Source organism: Microtus ochrogaster, unplaced genomic scaffold, assembly GCF_000317375.1.
Source record: "Microtus ochrogaster isolate Prairie Vole_2 unplaced genomic scaffold, MicOch1.0 UNK4, whole genome shotgun sequence".
Classification (NCBI taxonomy): Eukaryota; Metazoa; Chordata; class Mammalia; order Rodentia; family Cricetidae; genus Microtus; species Microtus ochrogaster.
Genome location: NW_004949102.1, coordinates 17,282,244 through 17,293,552, shown reverse-complemented (window position 1 = coordinate 17,293,552; position 11,309 = coordinate 17,282,244). Strand labels below are relative to the sequence as shown.

Genomic DNA, 11,309 nt, shown 5'->3' with positions numbered 1-11,309 from the left:
TGCCCTTTGTACCATCTCTGAAACCCTTCCTGGGCTTGCAAGCTACAGTACCAACCCCTGGTGTGCTCCCCTACTGGGTGATGGGTCACCTCCCACTGGCTTACCGCTATCCAGTACGCCTGGCTCTTTTCCTTCCATATCAGACTCTTTCCCACCCAGTGCCTCTGTAGGCAGGGAGGACCTCGTGTGCAAAGACATTTCCATGGACGGCTTCTCCTCAGCCTCGGGCTTAGTGGGAACTCACCTTGTGGACGGCATGCCTCCACCCCCTAGTCTTTCTCCGGAGTCTCACCCTTCTCTTGGCACCCTGTCCTTCCCTATGAGCACTGACTGCACTTTGCAGTTACACATTCAGGAATTAGTTTCTTTCTTTCCCTTCCTTTCCTCCCTCTCTCCCTTCCTTCCTTTTTTTTGAGACTTATATTACACATTTCCCATACTGGCCTCTTAACTTGTTATGTAATCAATGATGACCTTGATCTTCTGATCCCCCTGTCTACATGACAGCTTTGATTATTGAGGTTTACCACCATGCCTGGTTTATGTGAAATACTGAGGGCAGAACCAAGGGTTTTGTGCACGCTAAGCAGGCTCTTTCACTGAGGTATATCACCAGACACTATTAGTTTCTTATAAAATGCCTGCCCCATGGGGCCTGTATCTTATCCAAGCTGTAAGTTTTATGGGGATAGGGGCACTACCTGTTTTTTGTCATCATTGTATATTTAGTATTGGCCACATAGTAGACACTGAAAAATTAAAACCCAACAATTGTGACAATTACTGGGAGGGACAAATCCATTTTTCTGAAGACAAGTATAAGCATGGATAGACATGGACTGAGATTATTGGAGAGCTGGTCTGAGGAAGCTATGCTGATGTGCAGACCTGAAAGATTATAACTGCTGGATAGGCCAAAGGATCAGGGCTGGGTAGAAAGCCTCCAGGCCTAGAGGGAGCAGTGAGTTTCAAAGCCCTGAGCTGGAAAGGGATATAGCACACGCTAGGATCTGAAAGATAGAGCTGAGAGAGCAAGGAGAATATTCAGGAACAGGCTCCTTCAGGTGGGTCCTCAGGCTCTGTAAATAAAGTCTTTATTTAAATGCCATTTTGAAGTGGTTGAAGATTACCTATCTGTGCAGAATACAATCTCTATGTATCTAAAGAACCTAATTAGTCTGACTGAAAGTATAATAAACATGAATGACTATTGACCTATAATACCTAATAACTATATAACTTAAAGATATTAATATCTTCTTCATATCAGAATATTAAAAAAATCTTTAAATAACAGTGAAAAAAGGAGGACAATGACCTCAAAATGTAAACAATGTATAAATATTTTGATCAGAGGTAGAAGAATATAATATAATAAATATTACTGAGGGACAATGGTTTGTACCCTGTCAATTGTATTTTAATAAAACGCTGATTGGTAGGAAGTATAGGTGGGACAACCAGGCAGGAAGTAGAGGTATAATGACAAGAACAGGAGAATTCGGGAAGAGGAGTCTGCAGTTCTGATCCAGCCACAGAGCAAGCAAGATGTAATTGCCTTGCCAAAAAAGGTACCAAGCCACCTGGCAAACAGACAAGAATAATGGGCTAATATAAGTTATAATCATTAATAAGAATCCTGAGCTAATGGGTCAATCAGTTTATAGTTAATGAAGACCTCTGTGTAATTTCTTTGGGACATAATCACTGTGGGAAACAGACAGAACAGAAACCTCAGTCAACAAAATATATCCTAAAATTGTATCAACATAAAAATGTCTTAAACAGACGTAGAAACATGCATGCATACAATCTGACAAAATAACTTTTATAGATGTACAAATATTGTAATCAGAAATAGGAGCATATTCGATATAACAAATATAATTTGAACTTGTATCAATAGACAACAATCTATACTAATATAAATTGTCCATAAATAATATCTCACAAGTATTCACCCTATTACTCACTATTATATTTGTGTGAATAAGTTCACACTAAATTACCCCATTATCCCATTCAATTTTCCCTCTTTTTTTTTAAATATCTGAGCCTACATAATTTCCATCCCAATCCGCAACCCTATATGAGTAATAATCAACCCTGAAATGGTGTCCCTAACTTTGAGGACAAAGTTCGTTGGGACTGGGGACATCATCTTCTAGAGTTGCTTCCAGCTGTCATGGGGGCAATGTTTTTTTCTATGGGATCCTGTAAAAGTAAAATGATGATTAAGTTTCAAGATTGTTGTTTTGTATAATTGTAAATGTCTCTGAATGGTTGATAGGGTTCTTTTTGGTTTGTTTGTTTTGAAGTTCTTATTTGGAGTTCTGGCCAGAACTTTGTAAGAAGGTACACCATTTCCACAGCTGGTACCCAAAAACCAGTCTCATAGTAGCGTTGTCAGCATCATGACATCAATTTAACCAGGTGGAGTTGTTGTTGTGGGACCCCATCTTCCTCCTGGAAGCTTCAAAAATTACTGCAGGAAAATCTACTGTTCTAACTAAAATAATGTTAAGAAAACTTAAACAGTATTCATATAGACATATATTCAATGAAAGATACAATATAGACAAAATGGGTATGAAGAAAAGTAAAATATTTCTTCCTTAAAATCTATTTTCTTTCTGTTCCATAACAGATGGCTCCTGACATGAGACAGAAATTCTGAATTTTTTTTTAACAACATGGTTGGATTTAGGAAAATATAGTTCATATCCAACTCCAAAGCCAGCTCTTATTTTTAAGCAGAGATGTATATACATGTCCAGATAATCAAAGTTTACCATGCAGATAATACAGCATCATAAGTCAGATTTCTCTTTGCATGTTGATTCTTTCTGAATAGCTATCTTTTAATCTTTAGGCATCTAGTTGTCCAAGGTCTCTCAACTCTTTGAAGATGAATATTTTTCTGCAAAGACAAGAACAAAACCCTGCCCTAACCCTTATAAGGCTTTCTTAACACATGCATGGTTGTCACCTTTGTGAATGAGCTGTCATTTTCTCTTTCTCAAGAGGCTTCTCTTTTTCAAACCTAATTTTTATTAATTTTGATGGTATCCATAGCTTTTCTTCTCCTGTGGAAACAAGAGCAAAACTCCTTCCCCTATGTTTCCTGGTTTCCATTATGAAATCAGTACATCCTTGAAATAAACTGACTGATTTAATTCAGAAGTTTTTTCTATTATCCAATGTCTCTCTGCTGCCATTGTTCCTTTCTCATTAGTATTAAGAAAATCCAAGGTTAATAAGGCATTATGCAATCTATTTCTGGAGGTATTTTCCATCCCTTTCTGTTTGTTTAACATATCATTTATAGTTTGATTTGATCTTTCTATAACTGCCTGACATGTAGGCTTGTGTGGTATACCTGTAATATGCTTTATATTATAATAAGCAAAAACTGTTTTATTTTCTTAGATACATATGCTGACCATTGTCTGTCTTTACTTGTGCAGGTATACCTGTGATGGCCATGACTTCTAATAAATGCATGATTACTGAATTGGCCTTTTTTGAGCTCAAGGCCATTGAACACCTGAAAAGGTGTCAATGGTGTGGTGTATATATTTCAATTTTCCCAATTCTGTAAAATGGAACACATCCATCTGCAAGATCTCATTCCATTGAGTACCCTTTGGGTAGTGGTGTTTGGTTATAGAAAGAGCAAGTATGACATCTATTTATAATCTCCTTAGCTTATTGCCATATAATAGAAAACTCTTTCTTTAAACCTTTTCTGTTGACATGATATTCCTTATGAAATCCTTAGTCCTTCATCACACTTCCAATCAATAATTGATCAATTTCTGCATTACCTCTGCTAGAGAACCTGGCCGACCTGTATGAGATCGTATGTGTGTTGTGTATATGGAACAAAGTCAATTCTTGATTGTATCTTGTACCTGGATAGATAATGAAGTCAATTCTGTATCATTTGGTATAAATCCAGTGGTTTCAATATGCAAGACAACTCTTTCTGCATATTGCAAATCAGTAACTATATTGAGAGTCCTTTAAAATCCCTTAGTAACATGAGAATAGCATATAATTCTGCCTTATGGATAGAATTATAAGGGCTTTGTTCCACCTTACTTAATTCTTCTGATTTGTAACCTTCTTTCCTGATTTATTTGCATCAGGATAAAATGTACAGGCTCCAGTTATTGGTGCATCATGTACAATTTGGGAAAGAATCCAAGTAGTTCTCTTTATAACTTTAATTCTATCACTTTTGAAATAATTGCTATTAATTTCTCCCAAGAAATTAGCACAAGCTCTTTGCCATGGTTCATTGTCTTTCCATACTTTTTTTCAATTTCATCAGCATTAAATGGAACTATAATCTCTGCTGGATCTATACCTGGTAGTTGATGAAGTCTCAGTTTTCCTTTTATGATTAATTCAAAGACTTTTTCCATATAAGCTTTTAATTTTTTGCTTGGTTTATGTGGTAAAAAGACCCATTCTAAAATAATACCTTCCATCTGCATTAAAATTTCTGTAGGGGAAATTCTGGAATGCAATATGACTAGAATACAATTAAGATTTGGATTCACTCTATCTACATGTGCCTCCTGTAATTTCTCTTCAATGACCATCAATTCTTTTTATGCTTCAGCTGTTAGTTCTCTGGGACTATTTAAGTCTTTGTCACCATCTAAAGTTTTGTTTAAATGAACTATTATATCAGGTGTTATCCCCACAGCTGGTCATAGACTGGAAATGTCTCGTAGCAACCTTTGAAAGTCATTAAGAGTCCACAGTTGGTCTCGCCTAATTTGTGACTTTTGTGTTCTAATTTTCTGTAAAGCTATTTTATAACCTAGGTAATTGATGGTATCTTCTCTCTGTATTTTTTCAGGAGAAATTTGTAATCCCTGTTTTGACAAAACTTTCTTTACTTGAAGAAAGTTTACTTCTTCAACCTTCTTTCTAAAGTATCTGCACTTGTGTCAGATAACAAAATGTCATCCATGTAATGGTTAATTATAAACTGTGGAAATTGCTTACGTATTATTTCCAATGGCAGATTTACAAAGTATTGGCACAGGGTGTGGCCATTGAGCATTCACTGTGAGAGGACGGTTCACTGGTTTCTTCTAGTAGACTGATAATTATTATAAGTAGGCACTGTGAAAGCAAATTTTTCTCTATTCTTTTCTTGTAAAGATATAGTGAAGAAATAATCTGTTGAATTAATTACTATAAGAGGCCATCCTTTTGACAATAGAGAAGGCAGAGGAATTCCAGATTGTAGAGGGCCATAGGTTGAATAAGCTTGTTGACAGCTCTTAAATCTTAGTGCTTTCCAAGTGGGGTAGATGGTCTTTCCAAGGAAATTACCAGATATACAGTTGAAACTCTGTGTAAGTCATCCCATGGTCTGGCATGTGCTCATGAAGCTAAATCCTGTCTTTGTACCTTCTGTCCCTGCTCATCAATTTCAATAAATTCCTCAATCTTTTTAAATCTTTTTACTACTGCCTTTTGTAAAATCTGAATCTCCTGTCCAGTGTTCTTTTCTAATGCTTTCAGTGAGGATTCCAAGGTATGAAACTTGTCCAGTAAAGATAATCTCTCATCCTTGGACATAATATTGATTACATATTACCTTCCTGGAGAGATAACTTATCCATTAATCTATCATAACTTTGCAACAGATTCCAATAGTTAAATTCAATAGCACAAATTCTGTCAGATAATTTTGTCAAATTGATACTATCCCTTTCCATAGTATTGAACCATTTTTAAATGATATAATATTGAAAACAAAACTAATTCCTAGAATCAAATAAAGGGATGTAGAAGGAAAATTGCATAATCCTTGCAGAATACCTTGTATAGTATAAACAAAATAATTATTGAACTCCTGGATCTTATCAGTCATTTTTTTGTAGCTCTTCAGATCTTACCTTTTATAAGGCAATTACAATGAATTGGAGTAGGTATAATAATTGTTATCGGTCAACAGGTGTTGCAGTTGCAGCCATGTGGCTGAAAGACTCCACCAGCAGCAAACAGAACTTGTTGCTTACTTAGGTACTAAAAAATATGTTTTGTTTAACAAATTAAGAACAGTTATTAAGGTGATCAAATGATTCTGAGAGTTGGGGCCCAGGATAAAGAGAAAACCCAAAGTTTTCCATCAGTGCAAGCTGCAGACTATATGCACTGCAGGGATCACAGGCAGCAGTGTGTCGGGTGGCATGTGGGTTACGGTCTGGGGACTGCTGAGCAGAAGCCTGCTGCATCTGAGGACTGGCTAGAGCCACTGGCAGGAGAGTCAGTGCCCAATGCACCACATAGCTGGTGGACCGATCCCAAAAAGTGTGGACAGGGCCCCATGTTGGGCACCAGATGATGACAGAAGTTACAAAATAATCCAACACTACTTTAGAATTACGTATAATAAAGGGTTATTTATTTAGTGGAGACTCACAGATCACTGTCCTATATCACAGTCCTCTGCATGACTGGGGACCAGGAACAGAGTCTAGCAGCCAGCAGCAAGAGAGCAAGCACACACTTTACAGCTGCATTTATAGTATAAGAGATCATGCCGAAGTGGGCTGGAATCTTAAAGGCTATTGGCCAAAGGAGCTCCTGCAGCACTTCCCCTGTGGATTCTGGATGGGGATTGAAGAGGTATTTAGCCATCACTTAATGTGAGGGTTTAAACATTGATGGGCCTGTTTTCCTTTGGTGTGGGCAGGTGCTCAGTGAGCCAAGGTATGATGAGGCACATTGGGCAAATTCTTTTTAGCAAGAAGAAAATATTAGTGATATTGCTTGTCTAAATAACATATCCTGTAGACTTACTTTTAATGTCTGTGGAGTTGTTACCAATTCTCTTAGTCTTTGGTTAAACTTTCTTCTGAGTGCTAAAGACCATGCAGTTGGCCAACATTAAGTTTTCTTTTTGTGCTGTCAAGATCAGTTGGGCAACTAGTCCTCAGGGGTCACTTGGGCTTGAGAGGAACCTCAAACTCTTTTAGCCTCTCACTAGTTGTCCATCACTGTGAGGATGAGCTAAAGACTTTGCTTTAGGTACAGCAACTCCCTTTGAAGCCTTGAGGAAAGCTTTCCTACACTGAGCCTCCTTTTCTAGACTGGACAATGTTTCTGATTCATTGAGTGGGGTTTCCATGGCCTCCATGAACAAGACAAATGACCAGTGACCTTAGCCCCCAGTGACATAGACCTCATTGACCTCATAGTGAAAATGGAGAAATAGTCTCCCATTTTAGTCCCTCTAACCATATTAGAATAACCTCCAAGAATGATTATTAAACACCCAGATGATCAGTTTTACATGAATTTGTACTTTTTAACTACTGTATAATATTTTAATAGCCAAACATTACTCAATAAACTTTTGTTTAACAAACATTTTAGCCAGTTCTTGAAATAGTTGATATCTGACCTTGCCAACTTTAATACAGTATATCATCTCTAAATCTCACTTTTACATATCTTAAACTTACTCAGAACTTCATAACTTACAAAACCTTTCCAATCTTCATTTTTCTGGAGCCATCCAGTCATCATCCTCTTCATGTATCTAAGTCCTTAATAACTAAGGCTATTCCCACATTGATATTCTTCTAACATGTTCTTTTATGTGCTGGTTCCTTTTGCTAATACCACGAGGCACAGGAATATTAACAAATATAGGTATGATCAGCTGTGAAACTTTTCACCCTGGTGGAGGGGGATAAAACAGTGTCTGTCCCATTCCCATAAATCCCAATGACAATGCAAAGTACAATTCACCGAAATCACCTTTACTGAGCTTACTTGCTAAATATAATTGAGGAGACACTTACAGGAGTTTGGATACTGTGTGGGTTGATTAAAAATGGCCCCCATAGTCCCATAGGGAGTGGCACTGTCAGGAGATTTGGCTTTGTTGGAGGAAGTGTGTCATGGTCACTTTCTGCTGCCAGCTGATAGGGATGTAGAACTCACCTATTTCTCCAGTACCATGTCTGTCTGTACACCACCATGCTGTCCGCTTAGACAATGATGGACTAAACCCTCTGAAAGTTGAATTGACATTGTATAAGTATTTCCTAGGTGTAATCTGCTAAATTAAGCCTTTGAGAAAACACAAGTTAGTTTTCATATAAATACATGATATCGCTACTATAATCAGGCTTTTGGTTTTAATGGGTGTATGTAGGCAATAGAAAAAAAACAGCAAATAGATAACAAAACATCGAATTGATATGTACAGTATCTAGTACAACACAACTAGAAATCCCTTTTAAAGCTGTGATGCTGCAGATGACTATAGAGAGATCTACACACAGAGGGTCTCCCCATTCCCTCTGTGTATGAGCATCCCATTAGCTGTTTTAACCACAGATATGTATACCAATAATGGTATACATAAAAGGTGAATAATCATTCATATCCTAGCAGCCTAATCTCTAACAGGCCTGGTTAACATACTACTTTGGGGTATTTTAGTGGCAGCCCTCTGTTAGCTAAATTCTCCATTGTGTGATTCACTATCTCCCAAGCATTGGTAAATCCTTTATACCACCAGTTTTACTCTTGTACAGTAAAGCTTCAAAATGGAGTGCTACCCAGTACCTGAGATGCGATTTACAGTGTCCACAAAATTAACTCCAAATGGATCTTACACCTAACTGTCAAATTCGAAGTGCAGAACTTATAGAAGATACTTGAGTTTGGCCAACTGTCTAGACCTCAGGAGCTTTCCTTACCGGTCTAATGCATAGAGAAGAAACAGAGCTCCTTCTCTAAAACTAGAAATATGCTTGGGAGAGCTGGTAAAGTGCTGGGCCAGGGCCTTTGGGAATGGGGTTGCTTCAGATCCAGAGAACCCAAGTCTTTTCATACATGGGTCTGTCTGTGTTATCAGTCCCAACACCATTGTGGAATATATATACATATAATGTTCCTGAGATACTCTTTTTCTTCTTGTGTGATATTTTCTTATTAGGCTCTTTCTGAATTTGCATACTTTCCCATCAGCGGGGGTGGGGGGGAATAGTGGTGGTGCATGGCTTTAATCCCAGCACTCAGAAGGTAGAGGCAGGCAGATCTCTGTGAGTTCGAGGCCAACCTGATCTACAGAGCAAGTTTCAGGACAGGCTCCAAAGCAACACAGAGACACCCTGTCTAGAAAAATAAAAAAGAGAAAAGGAAAAAAAAAGAAAAGAAAGAAACCCCCAAAAACCTGAAACCATTGGTTTACATTAGCCAGAGATTTGCTGTTCAATTTGGCAGGAATCTCCAGCCAATGTGGGATAGGTTATGTGTTGCGGTGAAGCCAGGGTTGGGTAGCACTGCGTTGTGTCCTTTCAGCTCAACCAGTCCTGTCATTCAGGCCTCACAAGCCAATCAGAGCCTCCATCGGACCCTCCAGTCAGATGGGAGGGTTCTTCCGGACGCCAGGCTCAGCTCCTCTGCTCAGAAAGTCGGAAGTTGGCCTGTTTGCTGTCTGTGTTTGGGCTTCCCTGTGGGGAGTGTGCGAGCAAGCTTGTCAGCAGCACCGGTGAGTGAGGGGCTGTCCCGAGGCAGGGAGGTGTGGCCGACCGTGGTGAGCGAGGGGCTGCTGTCCCCAGACTGGGAGGAGTGGCTGGTTGAGCCGCGGGAGTCGGTGTGGTGGGTAGGAGCCAGCGGCCAGACGCAGTGTTCTCGTGTTCCTGCCTGGTCTTGCGTGGTTCTGCGTGTCCCGTGCATTCCTGTGTATCCCGTGTGGTCCTCCGTGTCCTGTGTGTAGTCCTGCTTGGTCCTGCGATGTCGTTGCAACTCCGTGGGCCAGGACGGCAGGCTCTGAATAACTTCACTCCTTGGGCAGCGTTTGGGCAGGGCACTGGGAGCTGAACTGTCCTTAGGAATAGCCTTCTTGTTTAGGTCACTCTGAAATGCTGGCGCTTGTAGTGTTTGTATGGTCACTGTGGCAGATTTGGCAAACGCCAAGAACCCTTGTCTCTCTAGAATCTTCCAGAAGTTCTGCACTTGTAACATTTAACATTCAGGTTTAGAATCCTTCTGGAGTTAATTTTGTGGAGCTCGTAAAGGGTATCATCTCCTGGTAGAATAGCGCTCCACTGCTAAACTGTGAAGTGGAAGGGTGGATTTGATGCTATAATGGTTTATCAAATCAAAAGTAGAGAGAAACTAAGAGAGGGCTGGCTCCCAGGTACCTCAGAGATAAGTACTATGATAACCAGGCCTTATAGAGATTAGTATAAATTGTACATGTTTGTTCACCGGGATTAACCAGCCAGTATACTACAATTCCCATAACAAAGGAGAAAATCCCGATTTACTACCGGCCAAGAGTCCCATCCCCCTATCAAAGAACAGGCTCTAACGTGGTGGTGCTCAAGGGACCATTACAACACCACCAACATTAAGCCTTGGTGTGCCATGAAGATTATATATACACACACACATACGTATATTGGTTTTGTTTGTTTTTTTGAGACAGGGATTCTCTGTGTAACAGCCCTAGCTGTCCTGGAACTAGCTCTTGTAGACCAGGCTGGCCTCAAACTCACAGAGATCCACCTGCCTTTGCTTCCCTACTGCTGGGATTAAAGGTGTGCGCCACCACCGTCCAGTTCAACCATGAAGATATATTAATTCTAGAATAGCTGCATCTCCAGTCTTTTTGAAAAGCAGGTTTGAGTCAAGATCTTCTATGTTGATTGAGGTGGACTTGAACCCTGTTTGTATCCCTATGGGGCATTGCCCTGGCTATATCCTCCTGGCTACCACCCTAAATTATTGGGTTATAGGTCTGCAGCACCACCGTTCTAAAATCACCAGTTTGAGTCATGTAGTGGACTGTCTGCTGCAGTAACAGGGAAAGGATCTGTGTATGTGCGTGGCTTGTCCCTTCAGACCAGAAGAGGAGGAACAGTGTCCTGTGTATACTGCAGGGGAAACAGACTGGACAGTTGTTAGATCAGAGACTGAAAGTGAGCTGCAGGGCCTCCATCGTAAAGAAGGGCCTGGTGGGGCAGGTTGGGTGACTGTGTCATTTCCAAGCCTGTATTAATTCCTTCCATGGAATGAAGACAGAATTAGTCGTATACAATTTAGGGAGAGTAACTTGAACCACTGGGGTATTCAGTTTCCAGTTAGGGAACTCTCCTGTGCAGATATATGCAATCCTGGTTGACACAGTTAAGTCAGCTGAGAGGTTTGAGACCCAGGCCATTGGCTGTAACTCTGGGCCAGTTTACAGCACTCAGCAGCTTACATTTTACATGGGACAAAGTCATACAATATCTTAATAATGGCATTCTCTCTAG

The 11,309-nt window shown here is 39.8% G+C and overlaps 1 pseudogene; it reads left to right on the top strand.

The window, feature by feature from the left end:
• The first annotated feature begins 9,457 nt into the window (after positions 1-9,457).
• LOC101980757 overlaps positions 9,458-11,309 on the top strand; it is a 27,846-nt pseudogene continuing 25,994 nt past the window's right edge.